The 10,779-nt window shown below is 39.0% G+C and overlaps 1 pseudogene; it reads left to right on the forward strand.

Moving 5' to 3' along the window:
* The first annotated feature begins 4,238 nt into the window (after positions 1 to 4,238).
* Positions 4,239 to 5,030, forward strand: LOC114054497 (annotated as a pseudogene).
* Positions 5,031 to 10,779: the final 5,749 nt, after the last annotated feature.

Genomic DNA, 10,779 nt, shown 5'->3' on the forward strand with positions numbered 1-10,779 from the left:
CCTCAAAGGTCTTACAAACTAATGGGAGAGACAGCATGCAAATACATATATACAAAGCAAGCTATATACAGAATAAATAGGAAATGATTAACAGAGGGGAAGACACTAGAATTAAGAGGAGTTTGGGAAGGCTTCCAATAAAAAAATGGGATATCATTGATGTGCAGATATAGAATAAGTGATCAGACAGGCAGAAGGAAAACCAGAAGAGAATAGTGTCACAAAAGCATAGAATGAAGAGGTAGAGGTGTAATTTTTTTTAAAATTCTGAACTTAATAGAACTAAAACTAACAATTAAAATAAGCTCTTACGTACAAATAATAGAACACAAAAACAAGAATTATATATGAATCTCTATTATGTACAGCTTGCTTTCTCTTTTTTACTATACTTGTTTTGGTGTTTCAAGAAGGGATGAGGTCTACAATAATGAAGCATTTGACGTCTAAGTGTGGAAACAAGAAGTTGCTTTCCTGGAGAACAAAGTCTTCATAGCTCAAGTAGTAGCATGAGGATATTGAGTAAGAAGAGTGCCCCAAAATCTTTCTGTTCTCCAGAGAAGACGCTTTTGGTGAGTTCAGGTGGAGGTGGCCCAAATGGATATACAGGGATTCTCTTGGATCTAAGAAGTCTGCTAGCAGACTGGCCCTTAGGAAATCCCTCTATATCAGATGATAACTTACCTGAAGGTACCTGAACCTGAGGTCATCTCCCTTGAGGAATTTCTTTATTGGTTTATGCCAGCAGCCTGGTGCGACATCATAGCCGAAACCATCTTCTAAACTACCACAGTGATTACATGTCTTTTATGGGAAGAACATTGTGGAAAGACAACATGCATCAGACAAGAGCTAGGTTTAAATCCAAGCTCCCAAACCTGCCATCTGTGTTATCTTGGGCAAAGCACATTTAACCACTCTACATCTCATGTTTCTCATCCAGACACTTAATTTGTAGTGTTGTAGGGACGAAAGTGTTTAAATTCATTTATGAAAAAAAATCCAAAAGACCTGTCTTGTGACAGCTCTGCAAACATAAGCAGGAGGAAAGGAGGGAGGAGGGGAGGTAGGGAGGGTGGAAGGAAGAAGGAAGGAAGAAAGGAGAAGGAAGGAAGGAGAGGAGAAAGGGAAAAAGGGAGGGAGGGAGAGAAGAAGGGAGAGAGGAAGGAAGGAAAGAAGGATGGAAGGAAATAAAGAAAGGAAAAGAAAAATACAAAAAGGAAAAGGACTGGTATTAGAGGAGAGGATCTAGGTTCAAGTAATGACTCTCTCACTCACTTATGTGACCCTGGGCAAGACACTTAACCTTTCTGGGTTTGTTTTCTCTATAAAATGAGAAGGTTTGACTAAATGACCTATAAGGTCCCTTCCAGGTTTAAATCTAAGATGCTCATTTTGCAGGTGAAAAGATTCAAGCTTATAAAAGTAAAGATCTGTGACAAAAGTAATACAGCTAGTATGGGGCAGAACAAAGATTAAAGTCCATGTCTTCTGATTGCAACTAGAAAACTAGGTAGTAATTGAGTATCCTAATTGTGCTCTCTGGATCTGGGCTTGTTTGGAGGAAAGTAGAAAGTGGAGGAGATAACAGAAGAACACTGGATTGGGAATCAAAAGATCTGCATTCTACCTAACTTCTGTGTTCTCAAGCAAATCAGCAAACATCTCTGATCTTCATATTCCTTATCGGTAAAACGAAGACTTTGGACTAAATGATCTCCATTGTTACTTCTAAAATGAAAGATTGTTTCCATGAGTGACTTGGAGTTGGTTGTGGGGGTGGGGTGGGTGGGGTTGGGGGGTTGGGGAGGGGGAAAGCTGGGGTGAGGAAGAGGAAAAAAAATTCAATTTACTTTTTGTTTTTTTAACCTCACTTCAGTGTCTTGGCTGGATTTATTTAGAAAACTGCTCCTGGAAAGAACAGAGCCATATGCATCCAATGAACTAGTCTGGCTATTTAAAGAACCCAACATCCATCTAAAGAGGCCTAGTTGGCTATGGCTGCTCAGAGAAATTGCCAAGTTCTAAGGAACCAAATTTAAACCATAAGAAAGCAAAAGGCCATTTCCACCGAGGCCCTGAATGGCTAAGTGGTATTAAGAGACCTGTACTGGTGAAGTGAGGAAAGAGTGACTGTTTACATAAAGAGTGTGGGGTTTAATAGCATTGGGACTTCTTTCTAAACCAATATTTAGTCTAACACACTTCACTCTGTCAGTTCCTCTGTCCACATGTTTTGCTGTTCAATTGCTAATGACCTGGTCTGCACTGAGGCCTTCAGGACAAAAGCTAGGATTTCTATATGATAAAGAAAATCATGGCGGTGGAAGAGAGTAACTGAAAGAGTTAAGTGTGTATACTTTTGGAGGTCAGTGGGTCTCATAAAGCATTCTTTTTTTTACCATATATATATATATATATATATTTACCTTTCATATGTTAGATGTGTTCGTCAGAATCTTAAACTAATACAACAAAAAATAGGAAGTCCTTTCTCTGCTCTAATGACAAATGGGCTGAAGCGTTTGAATGGAACTTCTATTGTTGGGTATGTCGCTACATATCCCCGGATAGCTGGTCTAATTCCCAGTGTTACTTTCTCATGTGGATGCCAGTTTTATTGGTAACTTCAGTGTGAAAAGGGGAGTAAAAACATGGGACTGTAACTCAGTTTTCTAGTCTTAACTTCCTACTTGTGTGACATTGGGCAAATCATTCAATTTCTCTGAGCCTCAGTTTCCTCATTAGAAAAATGAGTGGTGGACTAGACGATTTTAAAAAATCCTTTCTTCATCTAAGATCCTATAGCATCTTAGATTTACACTGAAAGACCCTACAGGTCATTGAGTCCATAACTCTTATTTTATGGCCCAGAGACATTAGGGTCATATATGGGTAAGAATCTGAGGTGGCATTGGAACACAGGTCACTCTGACTCTAGTATATACATATATATGTGTGTGTGTGTGTGTGTGTGTGTGTGTGTGTGTGTATGTGTATATCCTCTATACTACTTGGCCTCTATATCCTACCTTTCCCTCTATTCTATTCATACTTGATAGTTACATGACCACTTTCCTCTGGTAATCTCAAAATAAGCTTCCAGCTAGGTAGAAAAAAATAGTCACGTGTACAAGTCACTTGTAATTCAAAGTAAAATGTGATAGTCATACAAGAGAGGTAAAAGCAAAGGCCATGAGGTTCCAGAAGAAGAGACTACTTTTACCTAAGGAACTCAGGGAAGTTTTGATGGGGATTGTGGAATATGAGTTGGTTTTTTAAGACTGGGAAGGATTTCAAGAGATGGACATGGGGGATGGTTATAGACCTGTTTGAGAAAAGGTAAATAATTTGATTGTTAAGAGACTAGAATATGTTAAGTTAAGTGAGAAAAAAATTGGAAAGGTAGGTTAGGATCAAGATTTAGAGGCCTTTGGGGACTAAGCTAAGAAATTTGGTCTTTATTTGGTGGGCAGTCAGAAGCCAATTAAGTATCTGGTACAGATAGAAGGCAGTTAGGTGGAGTAGTGGATAGAGAGCTGGGCCTGGAGTCAGGAAGACTTATCTTTCTCAGTTCAAATCTGGCCTCAGACACTTATTAGTGTAGACCCTGGTCAAGTCACTTTACTCTGTTTGCCTCAGTTTCCTCATCTGTAAAATGATTTGGAGAAGGGAATGGCAAACCATTCTGGCATCTTTGACAAGAAAACACCAAATTGGGTCAGGAGGAATTGGATACAACTATAAAACAATTGAATAGAAACAATTTAAAGTTTCTGGGTAGCAAAATGATATGATCAGAGCTGTTCATAGGAAGATAAATATGGCACAATGGATGGAAGTGGGGCAATAGGGTGATTGAGAGACTGGTTAGGAATCTGTTATAATCTTCCAGGTGAGAGGTAGTAAGAGTCTAAACTAACAATCTCATGGGAGTGGAGAAAAGGGAATGGATGTGAGAGATATTTCAGATATAGAATAGATAACACTTCATGGATAATTAGATGCAAAAGACATTAAATGGTTTTGAAGCAGGAGAGTTGAGGGAAATAATGCAATATAGCCTTTCTAATTTCATTCAAGTAGAAGGAGGAGCCATAGATTTTGAGTGTGAGTAGACAGGGTTAGTACTGGGCATTTGAAAAGAGTGGAAATGATCTGGTAAAAATGTTTTGGGAAATTCAATAGGGAATCAATAATATTAAATAAGGCTTTTTGGCATCCTCCCATCTCAGTCTATGCCCCATTCCTTGTTTGAGCCCCCAAAGGCATTTGAGGGCCTTATTGAAGAGGCCACCCTGAGTTTCTGCTCTGACCCACACTCCAGGACATCAAGAATTTCCTGTTGCAACAAAAATGAATAAAGTCACTGAATTTCTACATGAGGGCTCTTGGAATGACACTAATTTGAAAGTATGATTTTTCCATTATGAAGTTTTCACTATGTTTCTTGGTATTTGAGGACAAAAATGACATCCCAAAAGAAAAGAGAAAGAAGAGCTTGGATATTTTTCTAGGAAAGGTTGCTTTTTGTTTAGTCATTTTTCAATTTTGTCTGACTCTTCATGACCCCTTTTTGATGTTTTCTTAGCAAAGATACTAGAATGGTTTGCCATTTCCTTTTCCAACTTATTTTACATACGAGGAAACTGAGGCAAATTGAGTAAAGTGACTTGCCCAGGGTGACACAGATAATAAGTATCTGAGGTCATATTTGAACTCAGGTCTTCCTGACTCCTAGCTCAGTGCTCTATCTGTTGTGCCACCTACCTGAGTTAACACATAAATAGGACACTGAAAATGATGAGAACCAGACTTACTACAATGGCAACTCAGACCCTTGGGGATTTGGATGCATCAAAATTGCAGTTCCTGATGTAAAAGGTGCTTGTAAAAGATTTGAAGAATTAGGAGTAAAATCTGTGAAGAAACTTGATAAAATCATAATGAAAGGACTAGCAATTATTCAAGATCCTGATGGCTACTGGATTGAAATTCTGAATCCTAATCATATGATAACCCCCACTTAGTTTTGCCAGAACAATGTAGTTCTGAGATTTTTTAAGACATTTTGAAAACAAAGAGCAATGTGATTTAAGGGTGCTAGACTAAAAGAAGAAGGCAATATTTATGTAGTCCTCTCCACTTGAAATTTGTTCTTTAGTTCTATTAGTGACCCATTTTAACTATAGTTACATTTACTATTCATGTTTTAATTGTGTGTCTTCCCACTAATTAAAATATTGTAGTCATGCATTTTTACCTTTCATGTAATAATTATTACAATTTTCCTCAGAGGATCATTTAGAATTAGGTTTTTTTTTTTTTGGCTTCTTGAGCATCATTTCTTTGATTTCACCTTTGAACTTTTGTTTAACCATCATTTTCAAAAATAGCATTTAATGTGCTGGTACTGTGATGTCTTCTGAGATTTCAATGCCCTAGAAATAACTTTTCACAATAGAATATAAAGGAAGTTGCACACCTTGAAATTTAATGTGAATTTCAAATGGAAAAAATTGGGGAACTTGGTATAAAGTATTCATTGTGATAAAGCACATGCCCTGATATGCAACCTTGAAAAATCCCATCAGGTTGATAAGGATGCTAGTGTTTAAAAACGTATTTTTAAAGGAGTTATAGAAATTTTTTGAGATGAGTGGAAATTTTATTCCATCTAAGGTATGTTCACATAATCATGACCTCAATGATTAATTTTCTTAAAGCTCTACTTTTGAGATCATGCATCTGAAATTTAAACATTAAAATACATCAACAGCTCATGGTCAGATTTCTGGTAAAGAGCTTCCTTCACCATTGCTAGCCTGGTCTTGTGGTAACAGAAGTAATCTGCCTAGTGGGCCCATATTTAAAGTCTTTTCCTCTTGGCACAGGACCAGACTAAACTTACATCTTGCTGGTATAGACTTCAGGAAGCCAGAATTGCCTCCACACCAAAATAAGGAATTAGAATAAATGGTTATTTATGTTATATTGGTTGTAAATCACATTCAGTGATCGCTCAACACAGAATTTAATTAACACAGGAGCTGCTAATTAGCAAAAGCTGATGCTAAATGTACTCCCCTATCAAACTGACATCCATTTGATCTATTTTAAAACATAACTGGTCTTTATATTCATTATACTCCTATAATACAAAAATCTAATTTCATTTAGCAAAAGACATTTTTCAAAATGTAATAGATCCCTATATGCCATTCCAGTTATGATTGCACTCACCCCATGTGTCCAATCTATTGCCAAATCTTGACATTCCCACCTTTACAACAGCTAATATATATCCTCTTCTCCATTCACACAGCCACGATCCTAGTTCAGGCCCTAATCACTTCTAACCGGGACTATTGTAGCAGCTTTCTGGTTGGCCTTCCTGCCTCAATTCTCTCCCTACTCCAATCCATCTTCCTTTTAGCTGCCAAAGTGATTTTCTTTTTTCTAAAATGTTGGTCTGACCTTGTCATCCCCATCTAGTCAAGTACCTCTATGATAAAATGACTGTCTATAGCTCTTTAGAACCTAGCCACTCTACTCACTTCCAAGTACTTTGTTCCAGCACCACTGGCAATTTCTTGCACATAACACCATTGCCTATCTTTGTGTCTTTCACTAGCTGTCTCCCTCATCTAGAATGGTCTATCCCCTTACATCTGCCTCTTAGTTTTCTTGAATTACTTTTCAAGGAGGACTAGCCTCTCTGGTGTGAGGGCTTGCTGAGTCCTTGTCAGGGTTGCTTATCTACCTTGATTGTCCACCTGTCACCCAACTCTCATCTGTGGCTCCAAGAAGCTGTAGCATGTGTAGCACCTACACCCCAGTAAAAACCATCTCAGCAGCAAGGCTAAACCAGGTTGTGGATAACCAACAGGCTTCAAACTTGTCAGTATGTTAGGGGCAAGAATGTAAAGACTACCACCAGTGGGATGGACAGATGAGAACAATTTGTTCCAATGGCCACGAAGGAAGCTAAAGCAAGAGCTATGGAGCACTTTGAGCTTGGTCAGACATAGAAGACCCTGAGGTCATCCATTACATCGCAGGCCACTGCTGATTGTCTTGACTTTAGTCTCACCACTAGGCTTCAATGACTCAGGAAGAAAGTGAGGCTGATGACTGTGCAATGATGCCTTACTTAAATCTAATTCATTGGTCCTATTTGGAAAAATGAAGGATGAACAACATAACACAAAACTCAGCTGAAATTTCACTTGAGCCAAGAGGCTTTTTCCTTCTCCTCCCATCTGCTTATAACTTTTCTTCTGAGATTACTTTACATCAACTCTCTCTGTCTTGGTTCAATCTAGTTGTGCTCTTGTTTCGCTCAGGAGAGTGTAAGCTTCTTAGCGGCAGGGACTGTGATTCTTGCCTTTCTCTGTATCTTCAGCATTTAGAGCAGTGGCTGGTATGTAGGAAGCATTAACCAAATTAGGTTACGTAGGAGGCTCTCTATGATATTTGGTCTGATTCTGCCTGCAGCGACTACGGACAGTGATTCCATATTGCTATGTGTATTGTAACCAAATCCCCCAACCTAGCAGACTCCTAAGGTCTTCTATTGATGCACAAATCCTTTTCTACAGCCCTTACCTCTCCCACTATGTTTTCCTTTTCTCCTCAAAAATTAATTCCTTCATTGAATTCCCTTTACTGAATCCAAGTTTTTAAGCTGATCATCCCTCCAAATCAGTTCAGTGATCCTCTCTTCTGTCCATTTGTTTCACACCAATAGACGTGAGATTATGATTAGGAAACTAATTCAGAGGGAAGAGATAGTAACGAACTGAATTAGGTCAGTGAGAATGATTAGGAAGGGACAGACACGATCATTCTCATATCCTTTCATGTGTGATGCCTCTCCTCAGAAATATTAAAAACTAAATTGTGTGGGCTGTGTCTTTCATTTATTTTCATTTAATTTTTTAATGCTATCTTTTGTTTTTATCTCACCTACATTTCTTAATTTTTCTTTCTTCCATGCTTCTCAGAGAACCAATCTTTATAATAAAGAATAAAGATTTAAAAAAACCAGTGCAACAAAACAATAACCCAAATCTAACATTATGTAGAGTTTTCCATGGTCACAGTACTTTTATTCTGTAAAGAAGGGAAGGAGGTGCATTCTCTTCTTTGGGGCCAAGCTAGGTTGTTACAATCTATTTTCATTTCTAATGTATCCTTCACAAACGTAGCAGGATATCCTATAGTTTTGTAATATTGTTTTACAGAATATGGATTGAGAGGAAGTACCTATAGAAAGTAGTATTGGACCTGGATAATCTGGGTTCAAATCATGCCTCTGACACTTAATAGCTGTGGGACCACGCCCTCTTTGAGCCTCAGTTTCCTCACCTATAAAATGGTGCTACCTAACTCACAGAGTTGTGAGGAACAAATGAGATGAGGCATAGAAGGTGCTTTGCAAACCTTAGAGGGCTATTTGAAATTAGATGTTATTACTATAATTCAGGAAATCTTTGTTTTGGCTGCTACTTCATTTATAGCCCTGTAAAAGCCCCTATTTCTGCTGACCACCTAGCCTGTGATCTCTGCTGTCTCCCCTCACTGCTGATGTTGTTTGAACAACAGTGTCTCTGCAGGCCCACTTTTTTCAATCTGCCTTATGAAATACCTTTAGTAATACATTTTTTAAAATGTGGTAGATGGGGAAGAAATAAAAGACCACCAACACTGATTCATACGTGAATGCTGACCAACTACCCTGAAGAGACTGAGGTATGGAAAAGAACTGATTCCTCCCCTTCCGCCTAGTCATGACTGAAGCCAAAAGAGAGCTCAGGTGTGTCATTAATCATTCCGCTCTCTTTCCCTTCCCGCCCCCTCCCCATCCCTACCCCAAGCCATACTCTGAAGGAACTTACATGCTTTGACCAGGAATGTAACGTACACTTTATGATATTTGCTCTTTGACTCATCAGAAAAAGGGCCATATTGTGTGTGTTAGAGTAACCTCCCACTGCCAGTTCAGCTGTCTCCTCTCTTTCTTTTGTCCCTTTTATGGGAAACGTTGTAATGAAACCACAGACAGGTATACTGAAGGCCAGAAGGTACAAACAACAAAGTGCACACGCCCCTATTCCTGCAGAGACAAGGTGGCTCATACATAAAAATCCAAACTATTTCAGTTTTCTGTTTCACTCTGAAACCAGAAAACTAGATGAACTGGAGGACATGAGAAGAAGCTCTTGACATGGAACACAGAAGTGGGAGTCAGGATGTCTGTTTTCCAGGTTCACCTACGCCTCTAACAAACCAACTTTGGGTAAATATCTTACCCTCTCTGGACCTCAGCTTCCTTTCAGCTCTAAAGCACTAATATTCCTAGAAGTCAGTTCTGTTCCACAGCAGTTAATGAGAGTGAAGTTTTCTTGGATAACTCAGAAAAAGGCCCCACTTCCCTGGGCTAGTCAGACCAAAGAAAAGAAACTAGCTGTTTTGGGTTTTTTTTTAACTGGGATTCCCTATCTCACCCAAGCTTGTCATTCATGGGCCCAATTTCAATAATGATCAGCACAGAAGCTTCAACCTGTTCCGTTTATGACCTAAGATCAGTTTGTCTCTCTTTAGGCAAACTGCTCCTGGAGGCTTACCATTTTGGTGCTAATCTTAATGTGGACACAGGTGATCAACCAGCATTAGCCTCCCCAGTGGTAGGTAGGAATTATAGGCATGTGCCTCCCCAACTAGCTTGATTAGATATTTGTGACTACATGGACAGGGTCCCAGAATCTCAGAGTTATGAGACACTTCAAAAAATCATCTAGACTGCTCTATAATTTATATAGGAATTCCCTCAGCAACATATCCCTCTCCTCTCCTGCATCATCCAGCCTGAGATAGATATAATTCATATCTATTTCTAAACAGCCCAAATTGTTAGAAGAATTTGCAAGCTAAAATTTGTGTCTTTCCAGCTTCCACTCATTGTCTCAGTGCTACTCTCTGGGGCCAAGCAGAATGAGTCTAATACCTTTTCCAAATGACAGCCCTCGAAGTATTTTGAATAAAGTTGTATTGTCCCTTGTAATCACTTCACCAGGTCAAATATCTCCAATTCCTTTGGCTAATTTTTTCAAGGCAGGGTCTCCAATTCTTTCACTTTTTCATTATGTTTCCTGGGACCCCCATTTTGAACTAACCTCCTTTTCATTTTCATTTTTTTTCTTTTTATATCCTTCCTCCCCCCTCACAAATCACTGCATTCCTGGTCACTGTCTCCATAGATGACTGCTCTTTTTCTCATGTCCCCCAACTTTGGAGCCAGTAAAAACATACTACTTGTTCCCCCCTTCCCCTGCCATATTCAGACCCATCCTTTGTCACCATCTCTCAGGAATCTCTCCTTCTTTGAGGATAACCTCAGAGTTTGGTTCTGGAATCAAAAGATTAGTCTTATTTATCACAAAGATCAGTCTTTGACTCAGTCTTCTACTCCTCCCTATCCCCTGTCCTCATATTAGGAACTTTAGTATACATGTTGATATCATCTCTAACACCTGGCCTTCCAGTTCATTGAGCTTCTCTACTTCCTTGACCTTTGCACTTTAGTCCCCATTCAGAGATGGTCACACCCTTGATCTCATCATCATTCATAACTGTTCAGCCTCCATGATTCAGAATGCTGAACTTCCTCTTTTGTATCACAACCCCCTATCATTTTATTTCTTCCTGTTTTACTCCTATTTCTGTTCTTCATCCTCAACTGAATTTCAATCATATTACTCCTTCTTGCCCTCCCTG

Source organism: Vombatus ursinus, unplaced genomic scaffold (genome assembly GCF_900497805.2).
Source record: "Vombatus ursinus unplaced genomic scaffold, bare-nosed wombat genome assembly UNPS02014813.1, whole genome shotgun sequence".
NCBI lineage: Eukaryota > Metazoa > Chordata > Mammalia > Diprotodontia > Vombatidae > Vombatus > Vombatus ursinus.